Genomic DNA, 22,326 nt, shown 5'->3' with positions numbered 1-22,326 from the left:
GTAAAAAAAAATTGAGCACTATAACAATGTTGTTATACACGATTTATGGCTTTTAAGAAAAGCTAGATTTGTAGAGGGCATAGGAAATATATTTGAAGGATGAGAGGAAGAGCCACTACTAAGCAGGCATGGGATTCACATTTTTAACAACCGGTTCTGTGGGCATGGCTTAAGTGTGGGCGTGGCTTAAGTGTGGGCATGGCTTGGTGGTCATGTAACTGGGTGGACATGGTTTGGTGGTCATGTTATTGGCTGGGTGTGGCCAACTCAATATCACTCACATCAAGGCATGCATCTCCTCGCCCGGCCTCTCGTGACTGTAGGGATGCAACAGTCGTAAGTGTGAGAAATGGTCATGTCACTTTTTTCATTGCCATTGTAACTTTGGATGGTGACTCCACACAAACAAAGTACCAGCAAAGGAGGGGGGAAAAAACTCCAGAGAAGTTCCTGAGACAAGAAGTCTAGTCCTGCCAAGAATGTAATAAGGGTTAACAGAGAGACAGTTTCTGTAAGCAACACCAGAATGTTTCCTTCCTGCCTTCCTTACAGGATTAGGCCAGTAATTTCTTTTAACAACCGGTTCTCCAAACTGCTTAGAATGTTAACTACTGGTTCTAGCAAATAGGTGCGAACTGGTAGAATCCCACCCCTGCTACTAAGGCAACAGCCAGATAAGTGATGTGTAAGCCTCTTCTAAGAAACTAATTTGAAAAAAAGCCCCTAATTCACATGAAGTTAAAATGTGTGTGGGGAGGGGGAGAGGGAGACACATTCAGCCTTGCAAGATTCTGTTAGTATAGTCCTAACTATGTGGAAGGGACGTGGTGGCTCAGTGGCTAAAACACTGAGCTTATCGATCAGAAAAGTTGGCAGTTCAAATCCCCAGCACTGCATAATGGAGTGAGCTCCTGTTACTTGTCCCAGCTTCTGCCAACCTAGCAGTTCGAAAGCATGGAAAATTGCAAGTAGAAAAATAGGGACCACTTCGGTGGGAAGGTAACAGCATTCCACGCTCCTTTGGCGTTTAGTCATGCTGGCCACATGATCATGGAGACATCTTTGGACAGCACTGGCTCTTCGGCTTTGTAACAGAGCTGAGCACTGCCCCCTAGAGCCAGAAACAACTAGCATGGATGTGTGAGGGCAACCTTTACCTTTAACCTATACGGCACTTCTTTTTTAGTCTGGTCTATCTTGTGGGGCTGACAAGATTGCTCCTGTTCTTTGCTGAGCAGTGAAGGTTAGAGAAGCAGCTAGTGTGGTTACTTGCAAATGAGTCAGGAGTATTTATGTTAGAATAAACCTATAAACCAAAAATGGGCATAAATATGACATGAATGCTTTAATAGTACATTTTTATGCCTGTTTCCTTTTAGTTCTGTAGACAATATTACATTCTCATAGGACTGTGTGGCAGACAAAAGGAGAAAAGACTTGGGAAAAGTATACAAAGATAGACTGAAAGGAAAAGCATATCTAAAACAATTACATAATCAAGAGTTTGAATAAAGAACCTATTAAGAAAACAACAATTGTTAAGTAATATCCTGGAGTATTATATAAGCATGGCTAGCTTTATTTTCTTCATCCCCTTTTAATATTTATTTATTTATTGGATTTTGAGGCAATTTGAATTTAAAAAAACTCTGGAGGTTTATATTATTTAAAAGAATACATAATTTAAAAAGAAACATGACTGACTGACAAAGTCATTAAAAACATCCAGATGACATAAACATGTTGATGGACATCTTTGCATGCTATAAATTTGCTATCAAGTCTGACAAGGAAGATGTTCTGACTGCACTGCTTGGGAGCTCTGCTTCAATTGTGGTTTCTTCTTCAAATTTACCAGGAGAAAAGCATACGTTTTCCCATAAGCTAAAGATGCTTCCCTCCATGCATAAGCATTGTGTTGAAACAATTAAAAGCTGGACATAGCCTATAGGCTTCTAAAGTTTCTGTAGATACATATGTCAATGCATTTAGGGAGTCAGCTAAGGCGCTAAAGCAGCAGATATGATATAATATGAAGAAGTGAGAAAATACTTTCACAAAACAGAAGCACATAATTGCAATAGATTTGATACATATAATGTAGTGGTTACCATGATAAATTCTATGAAAGTATTCAAGAAGAAAGTCACCTAATGGCTGCAATGATAGCCTTTCTATAGAGATTTAATTATGTATGTTCATCAGCAAGCCAGTTTGATCTGGTGGTTAAGGCACCAGACTAGAAGCTGCGAGACCATGAATTCTAGTCCCACCTTAGCCATGAAAGCCAACTGGGTGACCTCAGGTCAGTCACTCTCTCTCAGCCCAATTCACCTAACAGTGTTTTGCTGTTGTGAGAAAAATAAGAACATGAACAATCATATAAAGGAGAAAAGTCTGTAGGGGATAAAAAGACAATAGAAAGTGAAGATAATGAATTCATGTTTTGGATTCCAAAGAAAAAGAAGTTGTGTTCATGGATGCTAACTAGACATTCTGGGACTGGTCAGAACTTTACAGCAAAGTATATTAAATTCACCAAAGAAAGAAAAAGTATATATTTGGAAAAGAACTAGGCATAGTAAACCAGTACATATACCCTGGCCAACAGATCTCAGTGGAAGGTGATACAATAAAAGAAATTGATCGGTTTGTTAAATGTGGTTGGCAGGCATTTGGCAAACTAAGCACAATTTTCAAGAACAGCCTCCCCCTATGCTTGAAAAGTTTTCAATAGTGTGTGCTACCTACTCTTACATATGCTGGCAAAACATGGATACTAACCTCACAATCAATAAAAAAAAAACTTACAAGTGGCTCAAAGAGCTACAGAAAGATACATCCTTAGCATTATAAGACAAGATAAAAAGACCTGCGCATGGATTAGAGAATGAATGAAAATATAGGATACCATCAAAAGAGTAAAAGAATGGAAATGGAAATGGGCTGGTCACATACCAAGAAGAACTGATGGCAGGTGACCAAGGCAGTCATAGAATGGTTCCCACTTGATAAAAGTGCCCACACCTAAAGTAAGGTGAATCAATGACGACATCAGCAAGTATTGTGGGCCCAATTGGCAAAAGCAAGCTCAGGACCGTATTGACTGGAAACAGGTGAAAGAGGCCTTCTTCGTGCAGTGGATAGACAATGGCTAAAATGACGGTGATGATGATATTATTGAATTTGCAAGCAGAGTTAAGTTATTGCCGACGTTTATTTTATTTATTTTAATTTTTGCCTATGGTCAGCCTCACTCACCTACAACACATATGCTTCAGTTACTCCACAAATTCATTTGGAATTTGTGGTTGATTATTTTGTATACTTATCCAAAGTGATCTAGATCTTCAATGGTTACTTGACTGAAAGTTACTTTTACTTATCATATTCTTCAGAAAGGAGACCATGTGAACCTTATTCACACAAAAAGAAACTATAGCTCAACCCACCAAAAACATAACTAAAAGACAAAAAAAGCAAAGGATGCAAACTGTACTCAACAAGTAGTCCTTAATGGGTCTAAGCCTACATGAAGGGAAGTAAGTAGTGGGGTGCCACAAGGTTCCGTCTTAGGCCCAGTACTCTTCAATATCTTCATGAACGACTTAGATGAGGGAATAGAAGGGGAACTTTCCAAATTTGCAGATGATACTAAGCTGGCAAGAATAGCTAACACCCAAGAAGATAGATCTTGACAGACTAGAACACTGGGCCATATCTAACAAAATGAAATTCAATGTAGAGAAAAGTCCTACACCTAGGCAAGAAAAACCAAAAGTACACATATAGACTGGGTGAAACCAGGCTCAATAGCAGTAACTGTGAGAGGGATTTTGGAGTCTTAGTGGACAACCAGCTAAATATGAGCCAGCAGTGTGCAGCAGCAGCCAAAAAAGCTAATGCAATCCTAAATTGTATTAACAGAGGGATACAATCAAGATCAAGGGGGGGTACTAATACCACCCTATAAAGCCTTAGTAAGACCACACCTAGAGTACTGCATCCAGTTCTATTCACCACATTACAAAAAAGATGTTGAGACTCTAGAAAAAGTACAGGGAAGAGCAACCAGGATGATTAGGGGACTAGAGACTAAAACATATGAAGAACCGTTACAGGAACTGGGCTTGGCTAGTCTAGTAAAGAGAAGGACCAGGGGAGACATGATAGCAGTCTTCCAATAGTTGAGGGGCTGCCACAGAGAGGAAGAGGTCAGGCTATTTTCTAAAGCACCTGTAGGCCAGACAAGGAATAATGGATGGAAACTGAACAAGGAGAGAGATTTAACCTGGAAATAAGGAGGAACTTTCTGACAGTGAGAACAATCAACCAGTGGAACACCTTGCCCTCAGAAATTGTGGGAGTGCCATCACTTGAGACTTTCAAGAAAAGATTGGACTGCCATCTGTCAGAAATGGTGTAGGGTCTCCCACTTGGGTGTGGGGTTGGACTAGATGACCTACAGGGTCCCTTCCAACTCTGATTATCTGTTATCTATTATGAATGCCACAAATTATTCCCAGAATCAGCCGAGTCAACAGGTCTACAACTTCTTGTTTAAAGTGCTGAGTACCTTACTGAATATTCAGTACTTAAAGTGCTTGAATATACTGTGCCTTTCAAACAGATTTTTAGACATACATAGGTAGATGCTATGAATGCTGAATTAAGCAAAATGTTGAATAGTGGTATTGCAAAAGTAGAACACAAAAATACAAGTTGGATATTGAACATGTTGATTGTACCAACAAATTGAACAGCATACACATTTATTTCCCCTCCTTGAAGTCTGTTCTTGAACTGCTTAGAAATGAATGAGCATAGACCAGTCAGCTGTTTTAACAAAAAAACCATGCAGTCCATTTTTACCTGATGCTAATTCTTGATCTTCTTTGCCCTTTTCTCCATTTCTGCTGTTATTACAAGTTGTTTGTGTATGTATTTATGTGTATATTTGTGTGTGTGTGTGTGTATGTAGAGAGTGTTACAGTCTCTCCACTGATGGATAGGTAGAAACATTTATGATTTAACTGAAATTGGAGATTCTACCTATAGTGTGCAATTTGAGCTTCGTATCTATCCAAAAAGACCTTAACTATGTATCAGAATGGCCAATCAAATAGCAACTTCAAATCTCAACAAATAAATGTTCTGTCTTACAGACTGGCAAAAAAAATCAGAAAATAAAATACAAGCTAAATAGTCAAGACCTTGTTGATGATCCAAACTCTGTCAAGGACCTTGGAGTACTGATCTCTAATGATCTAAGTACTAGAGCCCACTGCACTACATAGCCAAAAAGGCATTAAGAGTTTTTAACCTAATCCTACGTAGCTTCTCCTCTGGTAATATTACACTAATAACTAGAGCATACAAAACATTTGCTAGACTTATACTTGAATACAGCTCATCACTCTGGAACCCATATCATGTATCTGATATTAACACAATTGAGAAAGTCCAGAAATATTTCACAAGAAGAGTTCTCTACTCCTCTACTCATTGCAGAATACCTTATGGCACCAGACTTGAAACTCTAGACCTAGGAAACCTAGAACTACGCCACCTTCAGTCTGATCTAAATATAGTATATAAAATCATACATTGCAATGTCCTACCTGCAAATGAATACTTCAGCTTCAATCATAACAATACAGGAGCACATAATAGACACAAACTCAAGGTTAACCGCACCAAACTTGATTGCAGAAAATATGACTTCAGCAACAGAGTGGTCAATGTTTGGAATACTCTACCTGACTCTGTGGTTTCTTCCCCAAACCCCCAAACTTTAATCTTAGATTGTCTACTATTGACCTCACCCCCTTCCTAAGAGGCCTGTAGGGGGCGTGCATAAGAGCACCAATCGTGCCTACCATCCCTGTCCTATTGTTTCTTTTTATTTTTCTTATAAGTATCCATCTCATGTATTCAAAACTATGTTTATTCTTATACCTGTATCTGGTAAGTGATTGACAAATCAAATCAATCAATCAATCAATCAATCAATCAATCAATCAATCAATGTTGATCTTCTTGATTATAGCTGTTATTTGCTGCTTTATTATTTCCAGTGCTTCCCTGATTTTTCTTGTTTCTAGGTGATTATTCTTGATTGGGTATTTGGTGGTTTTCTTGTTCTTCAGTTTTTCTTTCATCTGTTCTAATTGCTTTCATTTGATCTTAGCATGCTCATGTTAGTTTCTAATCTGATTTTCTAATTTGGCCTGTTTTCTGGTTTGTTGATTTTGTATCTAGTTATAACTGCAACCGTGCTATACATTAGCTAGTGCTTATATTTCATATTACAGTATTTACATCTTTTAATATTTGTACTGGCTGTGGTGGCACAGTGGTTAGAGTGCTGTACTGCAGGCCACTTCTGCTGACTATCAGCTGCCTGCAAATTGGCAGTTCAAATCCCACCAAGCTCAAGGTTGACTCAGCCTTCTATCCTTCCAAGATCAGTCAAATGAGAACCCAGATTGTTTGGGGCAATATTATGCTGACCAGTGGTGGAATTCAAAATTTTTTACTACTGGTGGCTGTGGCTTGGTGGGCGTGGCAGGAGAAGGATACTGTAAAATCTCTAGTCAAAGGGGGTATTTGCTGGTTCTCCGAACTACTCAAAATTTCCACTACCAGGAGAGGGCGGAGCTGGCGTCACGACGATACGGCATGTGATCTTGGAGGTCTGAGATCGCTGCCGATATCTTTGCTCCTGGATGGTCCGAATGGATCTAAATCATCCCAAAGAGATGGTGAATGTAAAGAGCGCATCCTGTTGATCCCAGGGACACCGCAAAATCCCTGGTAGATCCAGGAGAAGCTCTTTTTGCCAGTGGCAAAGAGGCAGCCATTAAAGCTGCTGAAGTTGGGATAGCTCTGAAACGAAAGAGAACGGAAAGAGAAAGTGTGCCAGTTTGGTGAGGATTTTTTCTTTATTTTAAAATTTGAAAGGACACCCTAAGGAAAAGAAAGAATCTGTAAAAGTTTTGACAGAAATGATTAAGCGGCGATTTTAAACAGGAAGTCAAAGTAATATTTTTATTTATTTATTTTTTCTCATTGCTGGATTTTTTACACATGATTTTAGATTTTGAAACTAGACTGTTTTTTTTTTCTTCCACCTATTCTTTCTTTCCTTTTCGACTTAATAATATTTTAGGCTAGAGACTCCCTTCTAGTCATCTTTTTTAATATCTTTTTCCCTTTTTAATTAATTTTTATTATATCTTGTTTGGAAAAGAGGGCGAAAGTGAAAGCAGAAAAAACTTTGTAACACTGCCAACTAGAGGCTTGGAAACATTTTTTTTTCTTGACCAGACAAAGCAGAGAAAGAACTGAGACTTCTTTTCAAGGACATTGCCTGTTTGATACGATAGAGGGAAGAGCATGGGAGAGTATTATTGCAGGTGCTCTTCTGGGTTTCTATCAATAACTGCAGTCTGGTGTTGAAGTTTATAGAAAAAAAAGGTGATAAGACTCTGGAGAAGAGAGTTATAAATTTTAACAAAAGCCTTGGATAACCAAACAAGGTGCAGTGTGCTCTTTTTTACTTTTTTTAAGCTGGGCTATTTCTTACTTTAACAAACCCCCTCCTTACTAGCTTACTTTTTGTAATAGCTATTTGGATCTTTGGCCTTTTGGAGCTTGTTTTTGTCTTTCTTTTTGTTTTTGATGTCTAATTTTTACATTTGCATTTTATTTTAAAGGAAAAGCTTTAGTATTAATGATTTCCTTCCTTTTTTTTTTTAAGGGAGTAGTCTCTTTTCTTTTTTTCTCTCTCCCTCCCTTGTATTTTTTTTTCAATTTACCTTCCATATTGGTATTTTTTTTTTTTTGTGCCTTTCCTTTTTTTGTTATGCATCCTTTTATACCTGAGACTTTTTAATTGGATTAAGGTGTTGAAGAACCTGAGGAACTTTTCTTTTCTCTCCTTTAGTTTTTTATTTTTTATTTTCGGCCTGTTCCAGGATTTAACAATTTTTTCTTTTTTTGTGTGTTTGTGGTCTTTTCTTCCATTTTTGAGTTTTTACTGCTATCTAACCAATCAGTTGGATTAAGGTATACAAGAACCTGAAGAATTTTTTTCTTATTCTTATTATTCTTATTGGCTTCTTTTTTCCCCACTATTTTTACTTGGAATTACAATTGGCTATTTTGCTAGTGGATTAAGGTCTAGAAGAACCTGAAGATTGTTAATTGTCTGAAATGAGTAGGAAACTAACAGCGGCTGGTCCTTCAACTTCTACTTCTTCCTCTTCACCATCTGGAGGACAACGCTCAATACAGAGGATGTAACAGTAAGAAAAAGAACAGGAAAAGGTGCTGCTGCAAATGATTATGCAAGGAATTCAAAATATATAAACAAGAACAGAGAATATTGAAAAGGGGACAGAGAACATTGAACAAAGAACAGGAAAAACTGATGAAAAGGTGGAGAACATTCAACAAATGATGATGAAGTATGATGAGAGATTCCAAAAAATTGAAGAAGATAAACAAAGAAATAAGAAGATTGGAGATATTGATAGCAGATTAACTGTGGTTGAACGAGATAAAAGTGGGGTGCTGAGATGGGAGATGGATTCCAAAACATAGAGGAAGAAAAGGGACAAAACCTAGCTGAGATAATGAAAGAAATCTTGGCTGAAGCTTTGGAAATAACCAAAGAGAAGATGATGGATGGAATAGACAAGGTTTATTGAGTCTTCACAAGATATGCAATGAGAAATAGCTTACCAGGAGAAGTTTACACAGATTTACAAAGAAAGCCATTAAAATGCAAATATTGCAAGTGGCAAGAGAGAAAACATTGAATTATAAAGATAAGGAGATTGTGGTCCCTGAAACAAGTACCTGGAGGAGTGAGAGAGATGAGAAGAGAATACCGATTTCTGACTAAAATGCTACTTAAAAAAAGAGGTGAATTATAGATGGCTGATTCCAGAAGGTTTAATGTTCACATGGCAAGAACAGAGATATAGAATTGACTCAATTGAGAAAGCTGAATTATTTTATACAGAATATTTTGGAGGGAAAGAGGAGGAGGCAGAAAAAGAAATGTCACTAATCGAATTCCAGGAGGACTGCCAAAGAGTGACCGAAAAAGAGGAAGGTGCAGTAGGAGGAAAGGTGGTGGTTAAAGAACAACGTGAACCAAGATCTATGAGAGCTGCTAAACCTACCTATAAAATATAATCATGGAAGAGAAAAAACTGATTACAATTAACATAAATGGACTTAACTCAGCCATTAAAAGAAGGAAAACCTTTCACAAATTAGATAAATTAAAATTTGACATAATCTGCCTACAAGAAGTACATATTAAAAAGCAACATGAACAATTGCTGATACAGCCAAAATTAGAGAAAATATTTACTTCTTTGACACAATTCAAGAAAAGAGGAGTGGTTTTATACATTAAAGATATTATCCCAGCGAAATAGATCTATGACGATGGAAGATTACTAATGGTGGAAATAATGGACAATAATATGAAAACACTCCTGATTGCAATCTATGCCCCGAATGACAATCAAGAAAATTTTTATAGAAAATTACATATGAAAATAATTGAACTGGACTATGCTAATATAGTTATGATGGGAGATTTTAATGGAATTGTAAACAATAAACTGGATTATACAGCACAGAAAACAATAAAGCAAAACAGAAAGACCCTCCCTAAATCTTTTTTTTAAATGATAGATGAAATAAACTTAAAAGATACATGGAGGGAAAGAAATGCTAAAATGAAACAATACACCTTCTACACATATTTATCATGGTCCAGAATAGATATGATATGGAATTGTAGATAATAAATTGGACTATACAGCACAGAAAACAACAAAGCAAAACAGAAAGACTCTCCCTAAATCCTTTTTTAAAATGATAGATGAAATAAATTTAAAAGATACATGGAGTGAAAGAAATGCTAAGACTAAACAATACACCTTCTATTCAAACAGACATTTATCATGGTCCAGAATAGATATGATATGGATGTCAAGAGAATTGTTAGCTAATATTCAAGAAATAAATATTGAAGCAAGTATTTGGGCAGATCACAATCCAATGACAATTAAATGGAAAGGACGAAGAAGAAGATCTAGATGGACGTTAAATAATACTATATTAAAGGAAAAAGACTTCATACAGTAGATGGAGAAAGAACTGGCTTTCTTCTTTAGAGAAAACAAAAAAGAAGATACATCAATGCAGAACATATGGGATACAATGAAGGCATATGCCAGAGGCTTGATAATAGACTATACAAGGAAAAGAAATACCATGAAAAGACTAAACTCTAAGACATTATAGGATGAGTATAAAGGGCTTGAAAAAGAGCTACAGAAAATGCCCCAGAAAAAGGACATTAAGTTAAAAATGGATATAATTAATAATTAAACATAAAATGGGACTAATGGAAAAAGAACTAGCACTGAAAATCAGAGGTGCAAAACAGAACTATTTTGAAGATGCAAATAAACCAGGTAGATGGTTAGCATACAAATTGAGAAAGGAGAAAGAATCAAGGAAAATATTGCAATAGATGACCAAGTCCAAGTTTGCGATGGTAGTAAAGAGAAAAATGAAATTATACAAGACTATTATGGGAAACTATACACACAAGAGAATATTGATAAGAAAAGAGTTAACAATACTTACAGAATGCTAATTCAGATACTTACAGAGATAGGTAAAGATAGGTAAGATAATGCAGATACTTACTGAGATTGAAACAACGTTAGAAAGCAATATAACGATGATGGAGTTAACTGAAGCACTTAAGAAGCAAAACAATGGAAAGGCACCAGGCCCAGATGGACTTCCGGCAGAATTTTACAAAACACTACAAGAATCGATCAACCTTCCATTGCTAGAAATTATGAATGAAGTTATGTTAAAGAAGAAGAAACCCAAATCATGGTCAGAAGCTTATATTACACTTGTTCCAAAAGAGGAGGGCGATCCATTATAAATCAAGAACTATAGACCTATTTCCTTACTAAATGCAGATTATAAAATTTTTGCTTCAATATTGGCAGAAAGACTTAAAAAATACTTAAACAATTTTATCCACCCTGATCAAAATGGATTTCTGCCAAAGAGACAAATTAAAGACAATATGAGAGTAATCTTGGACACTTTGGATTAATACGAGGCACACCCTGAAAAGCAAATGGCTTTGATATTTTTAGATGCACAGAAGGCATTTGATAATGTGAATTGGCGATTCATGTAATTACAGCTGGAACAGATGGGCTTTGGTAAAAAATTTATTCAAGCAATAGAAGCTATATATCATCAGCAAACAGCAAAGGTAATGATAGAGGGAGAACTGACAGACTCTACGATATAAGAAAAGGAACAAGACAAGGGTGCCCACTATCACCTTTGTTGTTTGTGTTAACCTTGGAAGTGTTAAAAGAAATATTAGAGAAGAAAAGGATATAAAAGGAATGAAAATTAAAAATGAAGAATTCAAGTTGCAAGCATTCGCAGATGATCTGGTTTTCATTTTAGAAGACCCACTAGAAACAGCATCAAAATTGATAGAAAAGATAGAGACATATGGAAAGGTGGCTGGTTTGAAAATAAATAAAGATAAAACAAAGATCTTGACAAAGAATATGCTATCAAGACAAAAGGAAGAACTGGTGGATGTACTGAAAATCCAGGACACGAATAAGATCAAGTACTTGGGGATACATTTGACAGCAAGATGTAGTACACTAAAAGAGAATAATTATATCAAACTTAAGCAGCAGATAGCGCTAGATTTGGCAAAATGGGAAAATTTACAACTGTCATTAATAGGGAGAATACCAACAATCAAGATGAATATACTACCCAGAATTTGATATTTGTTCCAAACAATTCCAATTAGGCTTGGAAAAGATTATTTTGAAGATTTAAATAAAATTGTGTTGAAATATATATGGCAAGGTAAGAAAGCGAGAATAAAGTTAAAACTTTTGCAAGATGCCAGAACAAGAGGAGAATATGGTTTGCCTAATTGGGAGTTGTATTACCAAGCTGATGTGGATTAAGGAATGGATAACATTAAGTAATACTAGATTGTTGACATTAGAAGGACATGATCTGTTGTTGGGGTGGCATGCTTTTCTATGGTATAAAGGAACTAAAACACAGGGGTATTTTAGAAGACATTATATATGGGAGTCTCTGTGGTTAAACTGGGAGAAGATTAAAAGACAATGTTATTTGAAAATTCCAGTCTGGCTATCGACTATTGAAGCATTTTGTTATCTTATAATATATAAAAAGGAACAAACAGTTAGATATGGTGAAATATTGAATGAAATGGGTGAACTTAAATCTGTACAAAAACTAGAGGAACAAGGTATAAAGATGAACTGGTTTTCATTTGCACAAATACATTCAAGGTATGATAAAGATTCTAAAACAGAAGGTTTCTATGATAAACTGACTGATTTAGATAAGATTTTGACAGGTACTGATGAAAAGGTGATTAAAAATTATATGGATATTTATTAGAAATTAAACTAGAAGAAGAACAAGTTAAAGAAACTATGATTGCTTGGGGGAAGAATTTTGGATATGGGATTGATCCAGAGAAATGGCAAAAACTATGGTCTCAAAATTATAAAATGACAATGTCAACAGCATATAAAGACAATTTGTATAAGATGTTTTACAGGTGGGATTTTCCCCCCACAAGAATACCAAGAATGTTCAAGAACAAATCCAAAAAATGTTGGAAATGTCATCAGACACCTGGCTCATATTACCATATGTGGTGGACAGGTGCGGATGCTAAAAAATATTGGACTAAAATCCACACGTAGTTGGAAAAAATGACAAAAAAGCATATAGATTTGAAACCAGAGATATTTTTATTGGGAGTTTTGCCTGAAATATATAGTAAAGAATTGAAATACCTAATTGTAAATGTATTAACAACGGCTAGGATTGTATTTGCCAAAAGCTAGAAAAATGAGAAAATACCATTACAGGAGGAAATCATTAAGAAAATATTGGAATGTGCTGAAATGAGTAGATTTACATTTGAAATCAGAGAACAAGATGATAAACAATTTTATAAAATTTGGGATCTATTCTATCAATGGTTAGACAATAAAACATGGTAATGAAATATGTAGATTCTTAGAAAATAATAAATATATAAAGCTGTATTCTTTTCTTATTATATCTACAAAATGATCGTAGGATAGATTTGAGATGATAATATGAACTGTCATAAAACAAATTAAGTAAAATATGGATTATTTCATAAAACATGAATGAATAAAAGTATAGTCAAATGATTAACAATGATATTAATGTACCTAATATTTGATTGAAAATATGAGATATACAATGTAATTGTAATTGATGACTATCAAATGGAAGCACAAAACAATTTGTAAATCAACCGACACACTGTATGTATATATATGGAAGATGGCTTGATGTTTTTGTTTTGTCTGTCTATGTTTGTCTTAAAAACCAATAAAAATTTATTTTAAAAAATTCTGCTACCAGTTCTCCAGAACTGGTCAGAACCTGCTGAATACCACCTCTGACACTTACTCTGTAAACCTCTTAGAGAGAACTATAAAGCACTGCAAAGCTGTATATAAGTGCTATTGCTATTTCTGCTAGTTGTTTCTTTACAACAAGCTTCAGTGAAGGCAACCTTATTGGTGTTTTTGTGCTGCTCTAGATGCTCAATTATTCTGTTTCAATTCCTTTTTTTTAGTTAGAAGGCTTTATTCTTTCTGTCTGGTTTGTAAATGAAAACAATTCAATAAGCTATGCTGCTTCCTCTACTGCAGACTCCCCCTGGCTTGCCTCTACTGTCTGATCTACTCTGGCAAAGCTTCCGATTTCTTTGCCATGCAGGGTAGATCTTTGCAGTTCTTCCCATTCTGCTTCTGTGAATACTTTAATTTGTATTATAAATTTATGTTGATCTGCTAGCTTCTGTTGTGTTATTTCTGAGTCTGGATGTTTTCTTTCCAGAATTAATGCATTCTTTTCTTCTTATCCTCCTCTTGTTGGACTTGTAATTTGTAATAATTTGTAATTTGATTTGTAACAACAGATCACTATTTCATTGTTGTCTTTGTATATCTGAAACAGGTAAACAATTTTTCTTCCAGTAGTTCTGCAACTGCTGGCCCTCTTTGCACAGTCAATAGTCCTGTGTCATTTGTCACTAGATAGCCAGGAACTCCAACACCTCGCAAAGTTCTTTTTTTTTTTAAACAAATTTTATTAATTTTAAAGACAAACAAAACATAACATCATTAAACATTAAAAACATAAAACCTCTTTCCATTGTAAATCTTTACAAGGCAGATAAAACATTATTTTATACCACATAATTCTAATTTACCCCATTTCCATATGGACACATAAATATCTTTTAACAAATTTCTCATTATTTCTCTTTACTCTTATTCAATTACATTTCTTTTCTATATTTATCTGTTATATAATCATCATATTTATATTTCCCTCTGACTTGTTTACAATTATTCTCATCTGACATTCCTCCAAGGTTTTATTAATTCTCAATCAAACATAAACACACAAAACACAAAAACATAAAACTTCTTTTTAGAAAGTGGCTTGGCCCCAGATTACCTCTCTTTGTACGGACTTCAATTAAATTCATGCTCATCTTATATACCATTACCTATCTTGTTTACCATTCTATATCTTCTATATAACTCCTCCCCGCTTTTCAATCTTCTTAATTCTATTTTATTTATTTCATAATAAATTATTTAAATCATTACACTTGTATCTTTTGTCCATTCTTTTCCAATTAACCATTTATCTCATTCTCTATAATAAAAAAAAGAAAATTTCTCCTGAAATCACTAATCGGATTATGATGCCTTTCTATCGTTCCCCTAGATTAACATTTAAAATAACACCTAGATCCCAGTCTGATTCTGCTTAGTACATTCTACCTACTAAATTTTAAGAAAAAAAAAGAATAAATCTATAAAATAGTTAAGTACATAATTAAATATTAAAATCTATCATTAAATCTTAAACATTTTAATATTTTAATTTATTAAATCTTGTAACATTCCAATTGTCTATTTCAAAAACAGATCCTGCAATAATAAATCTATAATAACATCAACACAATAGCCCATTAAACTCTATAATTAAACTAAATATTTTAAACATTTTCTTTAATATTTTATTAAATCTTAGAATCTATCATTATTAAGCATTTTAATATTTTAATCTTTTATTAGATCTTATAAAATTCTAATTTTCTATTTCTAATATAAATACGACAATACTATCATATGTACTTTGCAGAATCTTTTTTTTTTTTTTTAAATTATGCATTACCCTTTATCCCTAAAATTTTTTTGCTTTTTCCCATCTTGTTTCATACCTTTGTGGCTTTTTCCCCTTTTCCCTTTCTTTCTCATCCCACCTAGCCTTTTTACCCCCTCCTCTCCTAACCTCTGCCTTTTTAGCTTTCCCTCTCTGTTGTATTCCTCTTTTCTTTTGCTTTCTAACATTGTATTGATTTTGCATCTTATTTTTCGCTTTTTTGGGTGTTTTTTTAGGTCTTAAGTCCTTCATTTTCCTTCCTCTCTTTCTCTTTTCTTTCTTGATCAAACTTTTTGATTCATTAAAAATGGCTGCTTCTTCTTCTTCTTCTTCTTCTTCTTCTTCTTCTTCTTCTTCTTCTTCTTCTTCTTCTTCTTCTTCTTCGTTTGCTGGTAAATAGCAAGCGCCATTTCTAAAAAGTGAAATGCTTCTCCCACAGCGTCCTTGCCTTCTTTCCTTGTTTTTCCATATTCTTTTCTTAGTTCATCAAGAGGTAAAGCCATTATAAACCTTTTCTTCTTTTTTTTCTTTTTCCTCTTCTTCTTGTTAAACCAACCAAGATATTTCCAAACTTAAAACAGTTCCCCAAAGTCCCAGAGTCATCAAGCAGTCCAAACAAAGCACAAAGTTCTTCCCTTTGCAATTTCTCTTCCTGGGGTAATGTCAATTAGAAAAAAAACCCAATCTGTATTTTAAAGCCTTATTGCAGTTAACTTCTAGTCTCTAAATCTTCAAGGCATCTCCTCCAACAAAATCTTAATATAAGTTTTTTTTTTCAGTCCTCTCCCTTCCCACTTGTAACAAAGAGCTTTAAATTTTTACCTTCTATAAAAAAGCAGGTTTTTCAGTGTCCATTTGTTAACTCCGTAAGGGAGGGAGATTAAACTTCCCCTTTCAGCACTTCCATTCGCCGCTTTAAAAACCTCCACTGGAAATAATGTATCATCCAAAAGATCATGGTTTTCAGGATATTAAGTGTATCTTAAAAGTCCCGGTTCAGCCAAAAAACTTTCACTTTACAACTTTCTCCTTCTTCCTCCTGCACAGTCTTGTCCAGCTGCCGGCTTCTTTGTGGCGGCCATTACAGACTGCCGCTCCACTGCCTTGAGAAAAGGGGGTTTTGCTGGCTGGGGAGGAGGTCTGCGATACCCCCAAACCCCTATCCGGATCCCCCTGTCTTTGGCTGCCTCTACGGGGCAGCCTTATCCTCCAGATCTGTCAGGATCGGAGGCACCAAGACGGCTAGCACAGCAGGGATCGCGCAGGATCGCGAATCCCTGCCGTCACCGAAGCCTGGCAAACTGGAAGTCCCAACACCTCGCAAAGTTCTTGTTGATCTGAGAAACGAACAATCTGGCATGGGTTTTTGTAATTTATAAATACTTATATTGTATATAGGAGAGGAATTCTTCATTTTGCTCCTCCGATGAACATGCCCAGTGTGGTTGAGCCTCTAGCATAACTCATCCTCTTTGGAGCAGGCAAGCCTCATTTTTAGTTGTTATATTATTATATTTACAATATTGATTTATTATAAATTATTATATCTGCTTTGCATTAATCTGGGGAGGGGCATAAACAAGGTTGTACAAATAGATAACATTTTGTGGTTCTATGCAAGGTGCATCTGATTTGCTAACATAGATGCACCAGACGTTTTGGCAAATAGAATTGCCACCAGAATTTCCCCATTTGAAAAAGCACCACAGATATTATAGGCTTGATCAAGTCCTATTTAAACTCTCAAAGGATATAAACTAAATAAAACAAAAATCATTTTGGTTTTGAAGAGGTTGTTATAAGAGCATGTTATCTCAGCTGAGGAAATTAAACCTGATTCAAAGAAGGCAGAAGTTATTCCGCAAGTTCAACTCTTGAAAATCTGGGTTTGCTGGTTCTTTTCTAGCTACTGTAACTATTGTATGACAGTTATTCTTAATTAAGCAGACCCACTCTGACTGCTGATTAAAAAGGGAACCACTTGGCACTGATCTGCAGCAGCTGACTCTGCATTTCATCCACTGAAAAATGAGTCCATTAGGCAACCTTGTCTGGCTTATTATAATCTCAATATAACAACTTTTGTGGTGACTGATGGTAGTCATTTGGAAATTGCTTCCATTTTGCTCTAGACTCGGGAAGATGGATCAAAGATGCCTTTTGTATATGCCAACTGCGCACTTTCTTCCTTACAGTGGAGGATTTTATGGATTAAGCACCAAACTTTGGGCTATAGAAGATTTTAATAATTATGCGCACTTTCTTCCTTAGAGCAGAGGATTTTATGGATTAAGCACCAAACTTTGGGCTATAGAAGATTTTAATAATTATCTGTACAGACATCAATTTCTGCTGTTAATAAAACACAATTTCTTTGTACACATTCTTTAATCATACTAAACCATCATTTTGCCACCTTGCAGCAACCATCTTATTTAAATATTGCAGCCATACAATTTTTGTTGTTCAGTGCATTTCAGGAAAAATGAATATCTCCGATTGTTTATTGTGTCTTAAATTATCTGAATCAGGATCCAATATATTAGTGAAACTGTAGATTCATCAAATGCTCAAGAAGCCCTTCCATCTGATTTCCAAATTTGGGTTTAGTTTTAAAGCCAATCAGGATTTAGATCCTAATCCTGATGCAACTACTCAGTTTCTCTGACACTATGGTGGCTAGAAGAAAAACTGTTCAATTGTAGTGTCCTAATTATGGAATTTTCTCCTTGGGAAGATACTAATTGTTTCCATCCTGTGTTTGCTTAAACAAAAATTCAAACATGTTACTTAACAAAAGCATCCACAAGGTAAACAACTTCTCTAGAACTAAACTACCTCATAGGCTGCTTTTTAAAATGAATTTTAATTTTTGTTATTTGCTTGTTTTTACTGGAAATTGTTTCACTGCCTTATTATACACCATTCTTCACAAGAATAGTAGTAATGAAATATATATGCATGTATGGAAAGAAACTTCAAAAATCTTTATTTTTACCATTTATTTAAGGCTTGGAGAAAGAAAACAAGCAAGTTATTTGAAAGGAGCATGTTTTTCTGCAACTTCAAAAAAAGCCTTTGCTCTATCTTTCATTTTCCCTCCAATGTTTCATTTTTAAACTACGTGCCTTTTGCTATTTTTAAATGCCCGAAGGCAAGAGAATGAAGGCAGATTAACGTATATGACAAAAGTTCCCAATACCATTTTTTAAAAAAATGTTTTTCAGATCTGATTTTTGCACACCTGAAGTTAATTACATAAGTTTTAGTTTGTCTTTGTTTTGTGTAATGGCTGAAAATATAGGCTGAAAAAAAAAATGGTCTGCTCTCGTCAACTTTCTTTACAATCTTGAAATTTCTTACTTTATTTTATTCTCTGATAATAGTTTATTGCCTGAGTTCAAACAAGTGTTTTTGTGTTTTAAGGTCACCTTCTATCTTCCTTTTGTCTTTGGATTCATGAATTTATTTATCAAATTCCTAATGCCATCAGACTCCATAACAACTCTAAGTGGTATATATTAAAATCAAGTCAGAACAAAATAACAAGTAAAAAGGTACAATAAATGTTCAGAAATATCAATAAAATAACCTAGACATAAATATTCCTACCAGAGGCCTACCACATACCTAGGAAGAATTGGTTTTTAAGGCCTGTTTATGAAAGCCAGGATGGGAGCCATGCAAATCTCTGGGGAATGTTCTTTAGGTGCTATGGCAGAAAAGGTCTATTTCTTCGGTCCCATAAATTGACACTATGTAATTGATAAGAACTATAATCAATTACATATTCCTGATGGGAACTTATCACACAGCAGAGGCATAAACTGTAAGAGACAATCTCTCATGGTGACAAATTCTATATTAGATAGTCCTCATTTGACGAACCTAATTGGGACCAGAATTTCCATCGCTAAGTGAAGTGATCATTAGATGAAACATCACTTAACTGAGGAGTCTCCAGAAAATGGCATTTTTCTCCTGCCAACAATGCTCTTTGGCAGCATGGTCCCTGGGTTTTGAAATTGGAATAACTCATGACAATCCTCGAAAGTCTGTGTACCTGTACTTGCCTGGGAAGAGAATCCAGTGGATCACAATTCTCAGTAAGCAATGCCAGAGGGTCAGGTTTCCATCTTTTCCAATAGTTTTCTAGGTTCTGTAGGCATACCTCTGTTTTAACATCATGTTTTGAAGTTTCTTTTGTCTTGGTCTATATTTTTAACTGTTAAATGTTTGGCTGAATGCTGATTTATCTTATATCCCCTTCTCATATTACAAAATGAATTTTCATAACACTTCCTCTTTTGCTGCATAGAAGTCAGTGGCATGAGGACTTCCCTTTGATAGTGAAAGTGTATTTGATTTTCAACAAATTTCTACTGTAAGGATTTGGTATTTTACTTGTTCTTAAAATAATTTTGTTGTTTTACTCTATTTTTGTATATATATCTTGTCTTTTTTTTTCCTTTTTAATTTTTTCCCTTTTTACTCTCCACTGTGTGCATCATTATATGTTTCTTCTGTGCTTACTTTGTTATGGAACATTTACTTATTTGTCCTTGACAAAAATGCTTACATTTTGCTTATATTTTTGCTTTTAAATCTATCTATCTATCTAAAAGCAAAATACCACTCACGCATCATCACAAAATCTCCAGAACCGTAAAGCCTACAAACTTGAAATTTGGCATATATGTTCCTCTTGGCTTCTAGGTGCTCATTAAGAAAGGATTTTTTGAAATGACCATCAGAGCATTAGTATTTCGTATATTATTATTAATACGCTCTCATGCTAAGGAGTTCTACTCCCCCTCCCCAACTGAAAACAAATCTGTTCCAAATGCAAAACACAAACAGAGGAGTTTCAGTTTTAGTACAGAACAGTTGAGCTAAGCCATGCCCAGGCTCCTTGCTGTCTCCTTCTTGCTCACACAGCAAATACTGTTTCAGTTTCCAAACAGCCCTCAATTCTCATACACTGACAGTATGCTAGCCAGATGAATACCGATGGATGTTGGTAGGCAGAGGCAGAATTCCCCCCCTTATTTTCCTCCCCATAAACTAAGCCTGACCACAGTCCCATAACGAAGCATGGGTATCGAGCTAGTTGCTTATATTTTGCATCCATTAAGAAACTAAGACTATGTTATTACAGATTTTGAAGTCACTTCCTTCTTGAAAAACAGTGCTGTAATGCTCCAAACCACACTGGGCCAATATTTTCTGAATATTTTCTTCCGCCTAGAACTGATAGCAACAATCATGATCTTGGGCTCTGCCAGCCATATGTTGAAATGGCCATACTCTGCCTTGGACCCCACCTATGGGGCATTACTTGCCAGATCCTTCCTTTAACTTGGGTTGATCTGTGACTGAATAAATCCTCAGACAATAGCTGTTTCAATAAGGAGCATCTTTCCAGCATGGTCTCTCACTTTAGCTTGTATTGAATAATACCAACTCTGCAAAATGGCTCACAACATACTGGACCACAATGTCTTTGGCTTGCTTGTGGCTTAGGGTCTTGAAGGAACTAGGTCCTTGTGCTTTGCAAACTATGCTTTAGCCCCGTTATGGAGAACCCAACCCACGGTGCATTATTCAGCAAGCTAGCGTTTACTTATTTGTTTATTGCAGGAACATACAGGCAGTCTTCGACTTACCACCACAACTGAGCCCAACGTTTCCTGTTGCTAAACGAGACATTTGTTAAGTGAGTGTTGCCCCATTTTGCGACCTTGCTTGCCACCGTTGTTAAGAGGATCGCTGCAGCGGCTGAGTTAAGCAACACGGTTGTTGAGTGAATTTGTCTTCCCCGAAGTTGACTCTGCTCCTCAGAAAGAGACCTCAGGGCACTGAAACTGCCACAAATAGCACTCAGTTGCCAAGCATCCCAATTTGGATCACCTGACCATGGGGATGCTACAAGGGTTGTAAGGGTGGAAAAACGCCCTGTGCCACTTTTTTTACCCCCAGTGCCGCTGTAACTTCAAACGGTCACTAAACGGATTGTCGTAAGTCGAGGACTGTATTGCCCGACTGCTCAGCTGTGCTAACCTGCACCGGGCACCGCCTGTTATTTATAGGATCCGTGACCCAGAGAAACCACAGACCCGAGAGGGCCTTAAAGCGGCCTGACCCGCTTCCCGCTGTGCCCTCCAGAGGGGCTGACCCACCCCACACACCCCTCCTCAAAACACCCCGTTGCAACGTCCACCCAGACCGGCCACCGGTCGGGCTGCCCTCATGACCCCCACAGACCGGCTGGGTGACCGATTTCAGACGGCTGCTCTAAGGCTTTCGGACGGAGCCTGCACGGCACCCGAGTCCCACCTCCAGAAACGAGGCGACCCCCGCTTCCCAGCGCCCTTCCCAGCCCCGCCGATACCCACCGAGCCTGCGGGCTTCCCTTCCTAAGCCGGGCCAACCGCTCGGTCTCCAAGCTCCAGGACGCCCGCGAGGGTTGCTAGGGGGAAGCGGGGGACTAAACCATTCCAAGTTTCAGGCTTGCAAGGCCGGCGGCGCTCCTCTTTTCCGGAGCAAAAGTCATAATCTCCGCTCCTTTCCTAGTCTGACTTTAATTCTCAGTGATTTTACTCGGCGACTTTAATTCTCTTTAACCCCTTGGCTTGTACTCTTCTCTCCGACGACCGTTCCCCCTCTTCCCCCCCACGGCCAAGAAATTGGTTGCTTCTTAATAAAAGCGAAGAGCGCTGGCGATTGGCAGGCCGGAGTTTCCGAGCTTCAAAGGCTTAATCGGAAGTTGGTGCTCTCTTTGCCCCTCGGATATTTGCTAGCTGGAGAACTATTGGGGGTGGTGCCGCGCTGCTAAAAACGCTTGCAAGGCGATGAACGTGGGAGCTGCAGTTCGAAGTGGGTGTAGAAAATACAGTGGCGATAAACAATGCCCAAACTACCAAGTAATTGCACTTGTTTCATATCCTTTCATACTTAATG

General features: G+C 36.5%; 1 protein-coding gene across 1 annotated transcript in view; it reads right to left on the bottom strand.

Annotated features, from left to right (window-relative positions):
• DNAH1 (dynein axonemal heavy chain 1) overlaps nt 1-22,024 on the bottom strand; it is a 199,825-nt gene extending 177,801 nt beyond the window's left edge. The window contains exon 1 of the mRNA XM_087924016.1: nt 21,762-22,024. The gene's annotated coding sequence lies outside the window, so the exon portion shown is untranslated. The remainder of the gene's footprint in view (nt 1-21,761) is intronic.
• Between the last annotated feature and the right edge of the window lie 302 nt (nt 22,025-22,326).

The sequence above is a fragment of the Pseudonaja textilis genome, chromosome 2, assembly GCF_049901715.1.
Source record: "Pseudonaja textilis isolate UNSWEBS1 chromosome 2, rPseTex1.2, whole genome shotgun sequence".
NCBI classification, from domain to species: Eukaryota; Metazoa; Chordata; class Lepidosauria; order Squamata; family Elapidae; genus Pseudonaja; species Pseudonaja textilis.
This window is presented reverse-complemented; position numbering and strand designations above follow the sequence as displayed.